At 39.5% G+C, this 14,286-nt stretch overlaps 1 protein-coding gene and 1 long non-coding RNA gene across 2 annotated transcripts in view; both read left to right on the forward strand.

Annotated features, from left to right (window-relative positions):
• The window catches only part of LOC119489845, a 63,321-nt gene that overhangs the window by 27,247 nt on the left and 21,788 nt on the right, over positions 1-14,286 (forward strand). The gene's annotated exons all lie outside the window — the stretch shown is intronic.
• Positions 5,518-6,689, forward strand: LOC119489847. Its single transcript, XR_005207270.1, has 3 exons — positions 5,518-5,554; positions 6,274-6,385; positions 6,659-6,689. It is a non-coding gene; the product is annotated as an uncharacterized LOC119489847 (long non-coding RNA).

Genomic DNA, 14,286 nt, shown 5'->3' on the forward strand with positions numbered 1-14,286 from the left:
TTTACTTGTGAATCTTTTAAGGTACTTACAGTAACAAGCGGTTCCACTGTCTCCACCCCCAGACCCAAACATATAAAACTACCGATAAAAGAATTCAGAACCCGGGTTTCGGGGGGCATCTCTATGTTGACACACTATATCCAATGTTAAAATATGGTAGTAATTAAGTAAAGAAAGCAATCTGTGCTTTTATGTGTGGCACAATATATTTGTCCTCTCTTTTCTCAAACAATCAAGATGTTGAATTGGGTTGCATGGCTTTCAAGATGACAAGTTTGCGGTACCACACGTCATATGTAACAACACCATGTGTTCTTCATGAACCTCATGTTCTAGAGAAAAAGGTAATACATGTGTCCTCTGTATATGTTGTTTAGACAGAGGGACAGAGGACGTGCGAGAGCCCGTCATCCGCTGCTTGCAGCTTAATTAGGGTTCAAGCCCCGTTGGTTGAGGTCAAAATTCAAATAGCTTATAGTTGACAGTCACGACAAAACAACCACAAAAAGAGATGCAAAAGTGTTTCAGAGAGAGGCAAAATGACCACAAAAGAGACACAAAACAACTGCAAAAGTAGATGCAAAACACTGTAAAGACTCAAAACAATCACAACGAAACACAAGGACTCAAAGAGATGCAAGATGACAACAAAGTGCTGCAAAAAGACCACAAATCACTGCAAAGATACGCAAAACTGCTTCAAGGCTTCAAAGAGACACAAAATGACCACAAAAGACACAAATCAAACCGCAAAGACTCACAAAGGGCTTCAAAGAGACGCAAAATGACAACAAAGAGATGCAAATCAACCATAAAGAAATAGAAAACAATACAAAGAGACGCAAAGTGACCACAATGACACACAAAACTGCTTTGAAGAGACTTAAAAGAATCAAAAACAATCACAGAGACACAAAGGCTTCAAAGAGACGCAAAATGACTGCAAAAGTGACGTGAAATGACGGCAAAGAGATGCAAAACGACCAGAAACAACTGCAAAGACATTCACAACTGTTTTTGACGGACACAAAATTACCATTAACTGTTTTGACGATACTCAAAACAATCACAAAGAGAGACACAAAGGGCTTCAAAGAGGTGTAAAATTACTACAAAAAGATGCATTAAAGTCTCTGAGAGGAGGAGGTCTGTTTGGTTTGGTTAAAAACTGCTAAACAGTTCATTGCTAATTCAGGCTCCAAGGTCATACAAAGGGTTTCCTGCATTAAGGTAACGAATGTCAGCCCAGTATTTTTGAGGCAGATTAATTCTGCGTATGTATAATAATCCTTTATACATCTTGAATGCAAGGTGTTCCTGTCATGGGTTTCTTAATTTACAAATAGCCCTGTTATTCTACTTTTTATTGTGTGGGACAGACTCGGTTGACTACATTCAGTTTTGCAGTAATGATGATGTTGGTTTTGAGGTTTGTCAGATGCATCTAAAAAATAGAGAAGTTTGTAGCCACAGAAGTTGTGTATGGATTGTCAGTGACTGAACAGCAGAAAAGTATATTTAGTATTTTATTGCAGTTACTGTGTTGGATCATCATCATCATCATCATCATCATCATCGTCATCATATTGTGGGTGCAGCTAAAGCTTCAAGCATAAAGAGAGAGATTGAGGAAGTAAATGTTAAATTAAAAGCAGCTTCCTGACTGACTGACAGACAGATAGTGGAAGGAGTGAAAGTGACGGAGGCAGTTCTCCTGCAGATTAGTGATTTTTCTCCATCAAGATCAAATTCAGAATGAATATCCACCATGTTCTGTCCTTCTGCTTCTTCTCAGGTGAGGACTGATCTGAAAATTTTAAAGGATGTTAATGGACAATAAAAGTAAGACAGGAATTATCTCTGCTATTGGCGATGTTCAACCTGGTGCTATGAGCAGCTCACAGCATCTTTCATTGTGTTAAATTAGCTCAGAGGAAAAAAGGTTGGGGACCCCTGGTCCAAATGTTCAATGTTTTTCATTTACTGTATCTTTATTCAGATGTCCTGTTGAGGGCTTTTAAACGATTAAAATATGTAATTGTGAATAATCGCATGATTGTCCATAGTTAATCACAAATAATTGCAAATTAGTCAAAACGTTTTTTATCTGTTCAGAAATGTACCGTTAAAGGGAGATTTGTCAAGTATTTAATACTCTTATCAACATGGGAGTGGGCAAATATGCTGGTGTATGCAAATGTATGTATATATTTATTACTGGAAATCAATTAAAAACAATGACAGATATTGTCCAGAAACCCTCACAGGTACTCTGCATTTAGCATGAAAAATATGCTCAAATCATAACATGGCAAACTGCAGCCCAACAGGCAACAACAGCTGTCAGTGTGTCAGTGTGCTGACTTGACTATGACTTGCCCCAAACTGCATGTGATTATCATAAAGTGGGCATGTCTGTAAAGAGGAGACTCGTGGGTACCCATAGAACCCATTTTCATTCACATATCTTGAGGTCAGAGGTCAAGGGACCCCTTTGAAAATGGCCATGAAGGTTTTTCCTCTCCAAAATGTTGTGTACGTTTGGAGAGTTATTTAACCTCCTTCTCGACAAGCTAGTATGACATGGTTGGTACCAATGGATTCCTTTGGTTTACTAGTTTCATACAATACCAGTATCGTCCCTCTAGCTTTAAATCCTACAACCTAAAAATCCCAAATTGCGTTAATGCGTTAAAGAAATTAATAGAAAACAAATTTGCTTTAACGCGTTATTATCGCATCAACTTTGACAGCCCTAGTCCTGTTCTCTGATATATTCTTTTACAAGTTTCTGCTGCAGCGTTTCCAAAATCTATTCTAGCATTGCATTGAAATCAAATGTGTGTCACGGCTGGTGTGTGCAGCGTAACAGGGATAGGACACATATGCAGACAATGCAAGCTGACTGGTAGGGTACAGTGATTTACTGCTGGCAAGAGAGTCTGAGTGCATCTAATGGATGGTTCAGGGATGGGAGGTGTTCAGCGTGTTGCCTATTTTATCCGTGTGACGTGCGCGGTTCTCAGCAAAAATAGACATTGAAAATGATCTGTTGATAGTCGTATTGACATCATACCAGCAACATTACACAGTTCACAGTTTCAATGTCTATATCAGTAGAATATGTCAGACACATGAATTTTTTTTTTAACCCTTTAAAACTTTCTGTTTCAAATTCTTAACCTTTTTTCTGTCTAAAATAAATATTGTGCCATTATCAGAGACAAACTCAAGCAACGCTGTCTGTGTGGACGCCACATGCGTGCGAGCTGCAGCAGTTCAGTGATGGTACGTGTCCACAGGGGCGTTTTTTTATCATGAGGGATCGCCTCGCTTCCCAGCATTGGCCGCTTGATGGGCTGCACACTAGACACAAGGCACATCGGCACCTGATTGGACGAAAACTTTCCCTCTTGGGCTGCAGCTTCCCAGCTTTCAAAACCAGAACCAACATGGCGACTCTTTTTCTCTTATATCACAAAATAGTTCACCAAATGTGTTTCTGAAAACATTTTAGAAATAAGCCATGCAGTTGCTAAATCTGTCTGTGTTTTAGATAACAGTTAGTTTAAATGTTTCTAGGGAGTTTCCACAGGTGAAGAGTCGCACCGGATGCCTCTGATTAGCATGAAATAGACTAGACCTCAACTTTATGCAAATGAGGAGCGGCCAACATTTCGCCCCGTCTCTTGCCACGCTGCCAGAACTGCATTGCACGGCTGCTTTAAATAGACAATGAACGGGAAGCGTGGAAAGGACGGAGTCTGCACCATGAGCCGTCACACACAGGTAAAGATAGACGGTGTGGCCTAGGCCTTATAGAGGAGAGAACATGGCCTGCTGAAGTGAGCAGGGGCGTCCGAGAGTCAGGTCAGGCAAAACCACCAAACAAATAAGAAAGTCCTCATAACAGAAAGAACTGACCATCAGTGTTCTCTGTTCTTATTTTCAACAGCACTGTGTGGTTGGAAACACTCGGCTCGTCAGTGCACAAGACTTCATTTTCACAGGAGCTGAAGGAGGAAATGGTTCAATTGGACTGCTCCTTCTCTTCTTATGGAAGCAGGAAGTTCTTGTGTAAGAACGAATGTAAAGCAGAAGATATTCTTATTAAAACACGATGATGTCAGAGCTCAGAGTGGCAGATTCAGCACTGAATACAGTAACAGATCTTCAGGAGGAGGAACTCTGACTGTGGACCATCACACATCTGACCAAGTCTGATGCAGGACGGTACAGGTGTGGTTTGGGCAAACTTTGGTTCCAGAGTCATACATTGACCTTGAGTTCAGAGTTTCAGATGGTGAGTTTCTACTGAAAGTCTTTTAACCTGATATATTTAGTGTGTTCATCATATTTAGTGGAGAAAGAATGAAATCAAATGAAATTGTGGGAAGAATGTGAGTTATTTCAATTTCAATTTTCAATTATTAACAAAGGCTTGAAGGAGGGTTTTTTTTCACCGTGTGTTGGTTTGTCTCTCTGTCTGTTTGTCTGTCTGTCTGTCTGTTAGCAGGATTACTCCAAAAGTTTGCGATGGATCTGAATGAAATTTTTGGAGGGGTGGGGTTTGGCACAGTGAGCAATCGATTAGATTTTGGTGGCGATCCGGATCATGATCTGGATTCAGGAATTTTTATAAGGATTCCGATCAGCCTCAGCAGTTCCCAGTGTGTCTCTGTGGATCTGTGTCAATGTCAAGCAGGGAAATATTGTGATCAGACTGCAGAAGTTCAGACGGTAACTTTGATTGTTCATCTTTTTCAGGAGCACTGTTGGCTGGGAAATCCGGTTTCTTCTACAACAGAAACTGAAGGTGAAGAAATCACTCGTGGATGCGGCCCATACCGTCTACGGAAGGCAGAAGTTCTTCTGTAAGGACCGAATGTAAAAAACAAGAAGACATTCTCATCGAAACAGATGGCAACCAAACTCAGGAGTGGCAGATACAGCATTGAATATAAAGAAGGATCTGTATATGGACTGAAAGTGACCATCAGACAGGTGAACCAAGTCGGACACAGGATCGTACAGTGTGGTTACGGCAGAGCTTCGTCTCCAGATTCATACCTGGATCATCTATGTCATTGTCACAGATGGTGAGTTTGTTTTATTTAAATATTTCTTCATAATCCACATACAGTACCCTTCAGTTCAGTACACAAACTGATAATGAAAACTGGTTTATTTTTCATTTAAAATCCCATCAAATGGATAATGTGGAAACATCTTTCTGTCTTTTTTTCTGCAAAAAAAACACTTTTTAAATGACCTTACAGCAGCAGAAATTAAAATATGACCAGTTGTTTCTTTTCATTTTTTTATCATTAGGATTTCTGTGTATCAGTTTTGATTCAGTGTCTGATTGTTTTCATTGTGTTTTCATTGATCGCTGCTCCAACCACTTCAAACTCAAACTGGACTCTCTGATCCTTTTCAGCATCAGTTCCCATCAGCCTCCACACCAACACCAACAACAACTCAGAGTCAAAGCTCCAGTTCAGGAAGTTTCACCACCATCCGTTTTCCCCTGAAACCACCGACCAGCTTACAGGTACAGTTCATAGACTGTTTTGTCCTCCTGCCGGTCAGTGTTCTCAACTTCATCTTCAACAAAACAAATGTCTTAAAATGTCAAATTAAGCATAACAACACTGTCCAATAAGAATAATAAAATATCCACTTTCTGTTTCAGCACATAAGACAGGTCAGTACGTAGAAGATTAAAGTTTTACAGTAAAACTCAGGTTTAATTAAAGATACGACACATTATACGAGACATTATCTTACATGTGATATGACACATGACAAGTCACGAAAACATCTAGACCAAAGTCTTGGATATTTATCATAACAGGAAGATTTTTTCATTTACTAAAGGTGCCATGTGGAGTTTTCTTGTAAAAAAGTTTCTGTTTACAATTCAGTGCTACTCACAAATATATGATTTGTGCAAAAAAAGATGAGAAGAAGAAGATTTTTTATGCCTATAGGAATCGCTGGACAGTAGAAAGATGAACAGGAAATGTGTGTGTGGGGTGGGAGACAGTGGATGTGCACCTTAACCTCAGGCCACTATGTCTCATTTACTATATATTTTAGGGATTATCTAGGATGTATTTATCTGTCTATCTATCAACAGCATCTAATTGTTATCATCAGGATTTCTGTGTATCTAGTATTGATTCAGTGTCCTGATTGTTTCATTGTGTTTTCATTGATCGCTGCTCCAACCACTTCAAACCCAAACTGGGACTCTCTGATCCTTTTCAGCATCAGTCCCATCAGCCTCCACACCAACACCAACAACAACTCAGAGTCAAAGCTCCAGTTCAGGAAGTTTCACACCATCAGTTTCCCCTGAAACCACCGACCAGCCTTACAGGTACATTTCATAGACTGTTTGTCCTGCTGCCGGTAAAAAAACAAATAATGGTTGAGTTTGATGGTAAATGCTTGGCAACAATGAAGTGAATGCAATGGAACGAGGGAGGGAGACTGTGACATCTAGTGGCCTGAATGTTATCAATGTTATCAATAGCACCTTTAAAGGATATCTTTTTTATTTAGTAGCAGGTTTACGACTATATATCACTGCTTATTTTCATTTTAGGTTTTAGTTTACTATACTAACCCTGCTCACATGTCCCTCACCCAGGTTACTTCCTGCCTCTGGTTGTCTGTGTGACTTGTGTTTTTGTGCTGCTGGCTGTTCTTCTGCTGCCTCCTCTACAAATGGAAGACAAGGAGGAACTTTGGTTGCAGCACCTGGAGGAAATGCAGACGACATACACATGGAGGTGACTTTTCTTTGATTGCTGTATGGTGTTTAATTACCCTTTTTATTTTTGCAATTCAGAAAAATTTTATGTCATTTATTGTCCACCAGGGTGGAATTTGTCTTCGGCTCACCAAACACAAGAAACAACATTATAAAGCAGACAGCAGCTAGAAAAAACAGATACATAGACAGTCATGTTACACATTAAAACAGTTCATGTCAGTGTCTGTGGCTCAGATCTGCTCAGTCACTTTGTTGAGGTAAGAATATTGATGGCACTAGATGGGATGACGGACTTTTAAACACATTTTTAGTTGCCAGAGGGACTCTATAAGCGCCTGGCTGAAGAGAGGATGGGAGCTATCTGCCAGGATGCTTCTTCGTTTTCTTCCTCGTCAAGGCTGTCAAAAAGTTGAGTCAAGGACTTTTGGGGGTTTACTAACTACTTTGCTTGCTACTGACACAATCCTGGAGAGTTTATTCTTATATCTACAGTTTAGGTGACCGTACCAGGCAGGAAGGTGAAAGGTTAAAACACTCTCAACAATAGATTTATACACTAATTCTAAACATCTGCTGACTGACACCGAGGGACACTAAGTTTCCTGAGAAGATAATGTGACTATGAACATCTCTTGAAAATATACTCTGTATTTTCTGAGAAGCTCACCTGGGAGTCCAGAACTGTACCGAGGTATTTCAAGTTTTCCACAGTTTCAACATGTTGGCCATCCAGTGAACCTGGCTCTGTGTCTGGATGTTGTTTTATGCTGCATATGATTAATTAAAGCTTTAATGTTCAAAGAATACGCTTTATTTTTCTCATACCAACTGCGCTGCAGCACCTCTGAAGCTCCTGTTACTCTGGCTACTGCTGTATTTCAGGTTTGATGCTTTTTCCTGTTTCAGGCATCTGTCACCTATGAGAACTTGGCTCCAGTCTCCACATGTGAAGAGTCCATCTACCAGACCTCCAACCAGCCAGCACAGATCAGGACCAACCCTACTCTACACTTTAAGACAGCAAACAAATGTTAATGTTTGGATTTGAATCTGGATTTTGTGCAGCTTATAATGTTCTGCAAGGTTCCATTTTGTTGCTTTACTGTTGGCAGATATTATGTAAGGGATGATGTACAGCCAGCGGGTCATTGTTGTGAAAGAATCCCAGACAGGGTGGGTGATGCTGCACCCGATGCAAAGTCCTGAAGGGGATTCTTTCACAACAATGACCTGCTGGCTGTACATTATCCCGCTTATTACACGGCTACTTACTGAATAAATCAATATTTTGACAAAAAACGGTCCGTCAGAGTCCGACATCAGAGCTGCGCCCATAGCAACGGTCTGTGTACATAGCAACAGTCTGTTATACATAGCAACAGTCTGTTATACATAGCAACAGTCTGTTATACAGAAATTACAGACCCAGAACGCTGTGATTGACCAATCAGAATTGAGTATTCAACACAGCCGTGTAAAACTGTAAAATGTATTTGTATCACTTCTGATGATGCTGATGAAACAGAGCTGACCATTCTCTAGGTGTTAAATCACCTGATTATTCTGACATGTCCCATCTGTCTCTGTCTTATTTGTCCTCTAAACTCTGAGCAATAGATCAGGAAATGAGTCCAGTTGTTCATTAAGTCAGACCAAGTTGCATTTGTAATTGAAAGTCAAGAGAAGCAATTATGAAATCATTTTATTTGTCATACTTAATATTTTATTGAGTTTCTTCAAATTATTGAAAACAGCGCCCCCTCTGGATTATAATGGCTGGTAAATGTCAGTTCATCTGTGTGTGGAAAGATGTTACTGCACTCTTACATCAAAGACAGAAAATACCACAGCTGAGACAACATCATGCAAATGAAAACCCTGGGAGAGGTAGCTAGTTCTTAGTTTACTAATGTCCGCTTCTGTGTGCATGAACGTTTGGTGCATTTGTTGATTTGGTTATTGCCGCAATTTATGTGGATTTCCAACACGTTCTCATCCAACATCGTCATATACCGCCCCCCCCCTTGATGTCACGCCCCCCTTGGTGTCATGCTATTTCCGGCATCAAAACCACGATAGTTAGGTGTAGGAAAGATGGTTTGCTTAAAACTACATTTTATACAGCGACATGATAAAGGGTGCCTTGTTGTAGCGAAACCAAATGCCGAACGGCACGTGACAAAGCTTCATTATTTGAGGCCCTGGAATGAGAAACGGCACTGGGATTTCTTATGGTTTTTGGATTCTATCTATTATTTGAAGAAAGGTTCAATTTCAACCATTTCACTCAGTCATTTATCCTGTTTATTGTGTGAGATTCACGATTGTTTGTTTTTGAGTGCAGGGGGTCTTGCTAGTTGCTTGTTTGAATTAGTCATCTTTGTTCTTTGTTGTATTATAGAAGTGAATAGCTTTAATAAACAACTATGTATCCAACTTCATATGTAACTTTTGTTGTCTATACCACTATACTAGATGTGAGTATTGATGCTTTTGTATGTAATTGTACATTTTTAAAGTTGTGTGGTTTGTTGATATTCCACGATCACATTTTCTCTTCATATCTGAGTATAGGTGATAAGCTTTGCTTAAGCTGTGGACTAATGTAGATGAAACATGTTTAAGTCTTTATTATCTGTGCATAGTTTATTTTTGATCAAATGTAAATTCACAATGATCAAACATTAGTTTATCCCAATTTAATGTTACATTGTTAATGTTTGTTAATATTAAAACACATAAGCGCTGATAAGGGAATGTGGGAAAAACACATTTCAGCATGAGACGATGGAAATACAGATATAAAAAAACCTATTACATGATGTTTATCAGATGCGCAGGAAGGAAGTGATATCTGCTGTCTATAGCAGAACCTGTAACAGGAAAACAAGATACAACACCATTTTGTCAAGCAACTCGTCCAACTAGTTTTTTCCTCAGTTTTCAGGCTGCTGACATTCACTGAACATTTGCTTTGGCTTCCTTAAAATTTAAATAATCAATATGAGGAAACATGTGCAAATTAATTTATAAATGAATATATGGCGTTATTTCTAAATTTAAATTATATTTGGCCTGCTGACTATATATTAAAATGCAATTTGTATTGTGAAGGCTAGGTGTCACTCTCACTACTGTGTGCTGGTGCTTCACTTAAGACGTACCTACCTATAGAGGCTTTGCCAGCACTGGACATGGCAGCAGAAGCAAGAAAAGGAAAAGTGGGCGGTGAATGCAGGAGATTCCAGAGGGCTTTTTCATTATGCTAACAATGAGACATCCTTTACCTTGAAAAAGGTCACTAGAAAAGATTGTCACCCAAAGTTTGTTTGCAGTGAATATTTTTAGTCTTTTTCTGCAGGTAAAGTTACCCATCATTGCAAAGAAATTAGGATTAGTGCCTCTAGATGATTACAGTTTAATATATTTACTTCTCTCGCCTGCTCTCAGACAACCGGACATGTGCTGACTCACTTGTTTCCTTGTGACTAAAAGAACAACCCAGGAAACATGGGATACATTTGTTCTCACTTCATTTTAATTTAATATACTCAGCATTTGTTGCACTTTCACTTCTAAAAATGTCTGCACAAGGCTTTGCACACTACAGCACTTTAGATTCAAGAATTACGTCCAATAAATCCAACAACCACACCGTGAACCATCCTGCTGCCAAAAAAAACCAATGAGCAAACACAAATGTGTAGGCTTAATATGAACAATCTAACATATTAAAAAAAACCATTGTGGTCATACAGGAAGAAATCCTCAGAGAAGAGACAGCAGCAGAAAATAGTAAAAACTGTAAAGGTGTCCCTGTTCCCTCAGGAGTCTCAAAAGGCATTTGGGAAAGTGATTTACAAATGATGCACCTGTAAATTAAAAGGCAAGTGAGCAAAATTGTCACAAAATCACAACAGATCAATGAGATTCTGACCAGTCAGATATAAAAGTGGGGATTCTCACTTAATGCACATAGTGGTTGAATACTGACTGTTGGTCTGACAATCTCCCAACTGTGTGTATCAAGTAATACTTTATGGCTATTTTGTCAATATGTTTCTGCATCAGCGTCACCACCATAAATTTATGTTACATTTATTGTCGTTGGAGAATAAAGTCACCTCGATTCTGAGATATGAAGCGAAATGTGCAAAGGAAAGATCACTCGACTTTCTCTGAATCCTCTGAAACGTTTCTTTTATATGAAAACAAATACGTAAAATTTTCTTCTCAATAGGCTGTCATCCTATCTACATATTCTGTTGAGCATCAATGTCGTACACGTATCCACTAATGGTAATGCGGAATTTTAACCAGAGGAGGCAGTGGCGAGCAGTTTCATTGCCCTGCTCAAAGTTTCTTCAGACAGAAAGTCAAGCATTTAAACATAGGTTAGCTGTGAGCTAACCAGCGCCCCTATGGCAGTGGCTCAGCTGCAGCATGGCATGCTGGAGAGCAAGGATGCGTCATGCCATCCAGCATGAGTAGGCCTATATTATGACTGCTTCTTTTATAGTTGTAAAAGAGGGCACTCATTTGATTGGCATTAAGATGACCAACTACAAGTAGCAATAAGGTAATGCATATATTGAGACATACTATCTAGGGTATCAGACATGCAACATGTTTGTCCAAAAGGATAGAAAGTTGTGTTTTAATGTTGACAAAACATTTTATTGTGCAGAGTTTGCTGGCTAAGGGTAACACCTGCACACTTTAACAGCTTTTATTTTATTCTATTCTGTAGGTTGAAGATCCACCAGCGGCTGCTCCTATAAGTGCCTGAACAAACACTGTTCCCCAGTTAAAATGTATTTTAATGGGAAGCATGACCCTCCTTAATGATTACCGGCTCAGCCGTGTGTCCTTGGAGGCCTTGATGTTGTGTCTGGGACCTGAGGAGGAGACAGGCCTGGGGACCCCACATCCACTGTACTGGTAACCAGTACTGGCTGGCACACAGTTTGTCGTACAGTGTGGTGTCCCGGGCCTTTCAAGTTCCAGTTTCTACTATACACAGGCTGGTCCACAAGGGAGTTGGGGACATTGCTGCTCTCCAGCTCACAGTTTCATCACACTGCCTGTGCTCCAGAGCTGAAAGAGATTTGGGCTGCAATTCCAGCAGCTGGCCAACAGCCAACAGCCGCAGTGTTTTTTTTCCACCTGTGTGGATGCCATTGACGGGTGCCACATACGATGTGAAGACCCCCTCACGGACCCAGTGGCCAGGACTACTGAACCGTAAGCTCTTCCCCATGCGCTAATTTCCATTTTTTCCATGCCTAGTTTATTTTAAAGCCCTTACTTACGTTACAATCTCAAAAGAGCTCGACAGACCACAGGCTTATTATCTATAATTTGTAGGCACCATGGGATGTAAATAGGCTTTCACATCAGCTCATGTGATAAGAGGTTTTATGTTCTAGTGTTGCTATTGAGTCATGTCAGTGCAATAATATTATGGTCTATTATGACCATATACATATCTATATTATGACTATTTTGACGGATGCGTTATTTTTTTAACATTTGTTTTTATATTTTTCTTATTTCCACTAATGTCTGTGGAGTGTGAGCAACTATCCTGTAACTTGACCCAATTTCTCCTTGGGGATAACATTTTCGGGTTTGATGCAGACATTGCATTACTTTATGCAGGCTACAGCAGTGTATCCTCGCTCATTTAATTAATTAATTTGAATTATCAGCCTCACATGTGACTGAATGGAATGAGGATAAATGATGTAAAAGGTGTTTGTTGCCTGACAGACAGACTCCTCCTACTCCTTCTCTGACTTTAATTGTTTCCTTGATAAAAGTTAACAGGGGAAATAACAGATCATGAAAAAGAAATCATTCTGATAATGAAGAAAGTTATTCTAAGTCCGTTTGTCAGGTCTTCTAAAGCTCTTTCAGTGACAGGCTGCAATATTTTATTGACTTTGTTCCAAATTAGCGAAACTGTGCCCCTCTGGATTATAATGGCTGGTAAATGTCAGTTCATCTATGTGGTGAAAGATGTTACTGCACTCTTACATTAAAGACAAGAAAATACCATAGAGAGAGTGGAGCAGATAGATTGGCAGAAAAATAATAATAATGATAATGATAATGATAATGATAATGATAATGATAATGATAATAAATATATAATTCTCTCTATTATTCCTGTTGCTCTTAAGTAATTAATAGAAGATTGTGTACTTTCCTAGATGTCTTTCCTAGTAGATTCTCCAATGTAATATTCCCATCATTTAGTCCTGATATTGTCTTTTAAACTTGTCTTGACCATGCATGAATAAAGAGAACTGGATACAGCGTTGGAGCAGAGCCTGTTCATTCCTATGAGAGTTGCTCAGTGGGGCATGAAGCCAAATAGCTCGACTTCTAAGTGATAAAGTACCCGGATCTTCCGGCAATCTTTCTCATCCATTGGGCCCATAGAGCAGGCGCGGGTAGCGTTTCCTCCGCCTCCCAGCCCTCGCTCTAGCCTCAGTCGGGGGGCTCATTCACATTAACAGAGGAAGAGAAATAACTCTGGATTCGGCTATCTAGTGCATTTACAATTTTTAGGACCTAATGATTAAATAAGGGCTATTGAAGGTGTTCGTACTGGGAAGTTGATTCACCTCAAAAAAATTATCCTCTGAGTTACAGACAATCTCTTTCCTAATGTAAGTCTACGGGAAAAGTCTTTTTGGGGCCCAATGGCATCACGTGACGGACACGGAAGTTGTAGTACCGCCGTTTGGCCACTACGAAAATTGGCATCAACAACAAGCACTCTTCCTGGGGCTTGGTCTTGACTGTTCAAAGTCTTCATTTATTCATTGATAAGAAGAAGGATTTAAATGACTCAGAGCGCCACCTGCTGTTTGGAGGGCAAATTACTTAGAACATTTGTGAGAAAATCCTCAGTACTAATCACAGTGAGAAGATGGTGCCAAAAGTGGTAGCAAAGGTAACGTATATTGCCAAGAAGTGAAAGTCAATTGTTCATCTCCATTGTAACATCAGCACCTAGCAACAAAGCTTTGCGTCCACCATTTTGGACTGAATGCGACTACAGACGCTAGTAAAACGTCCGTCTACAAAGTGCTGTACAAAAGTAAAACAAAATCATTTTATTCTATTGTCATATTCTACCAAAATGGCCTGTGTTGAACAATAAAATTATTATAAATATAATAAGCGCCCTCAGTCCAAAATGGTGGCAGCGGCTGTTGTAAAAAGAAAACAAGAAGTTTCGTCCCTTTGCTTCTATACCCTTTGGTGATAGTGGCTAGAAGGGAGCCAGCAAACTGAGGAAACTCTTGCAAGATTGTTAAAGTTAGGCATTGATCCTCGCTGTATTTGTTTTTTGAAGTATGATGCTATTAGAAATATGTTGTGTATTTGTTATATTTGATTGTATATGCATTTGCCAACATTTTTTTTATTAAAGGTGTTTTGTATTTGCAAACCACACTATGTTTGTTAGTGAATCGTGGAGCTTTGTA

The sequence above is a fragment of the Sebastes umbrosus genome, chromosome 6, assembly GCF_015220745.1.
Source record: "Sebastes umbrosus isolate fSebUmb1 chromosome 6, fSebUmb1.pri, whole genome shotgun sequence".
NCBI lineage: Eukaryota > Metazoa > Chordata > Actinopteri > Perciformes > Sebastidae > Sebastes > Sebastes umbrosus.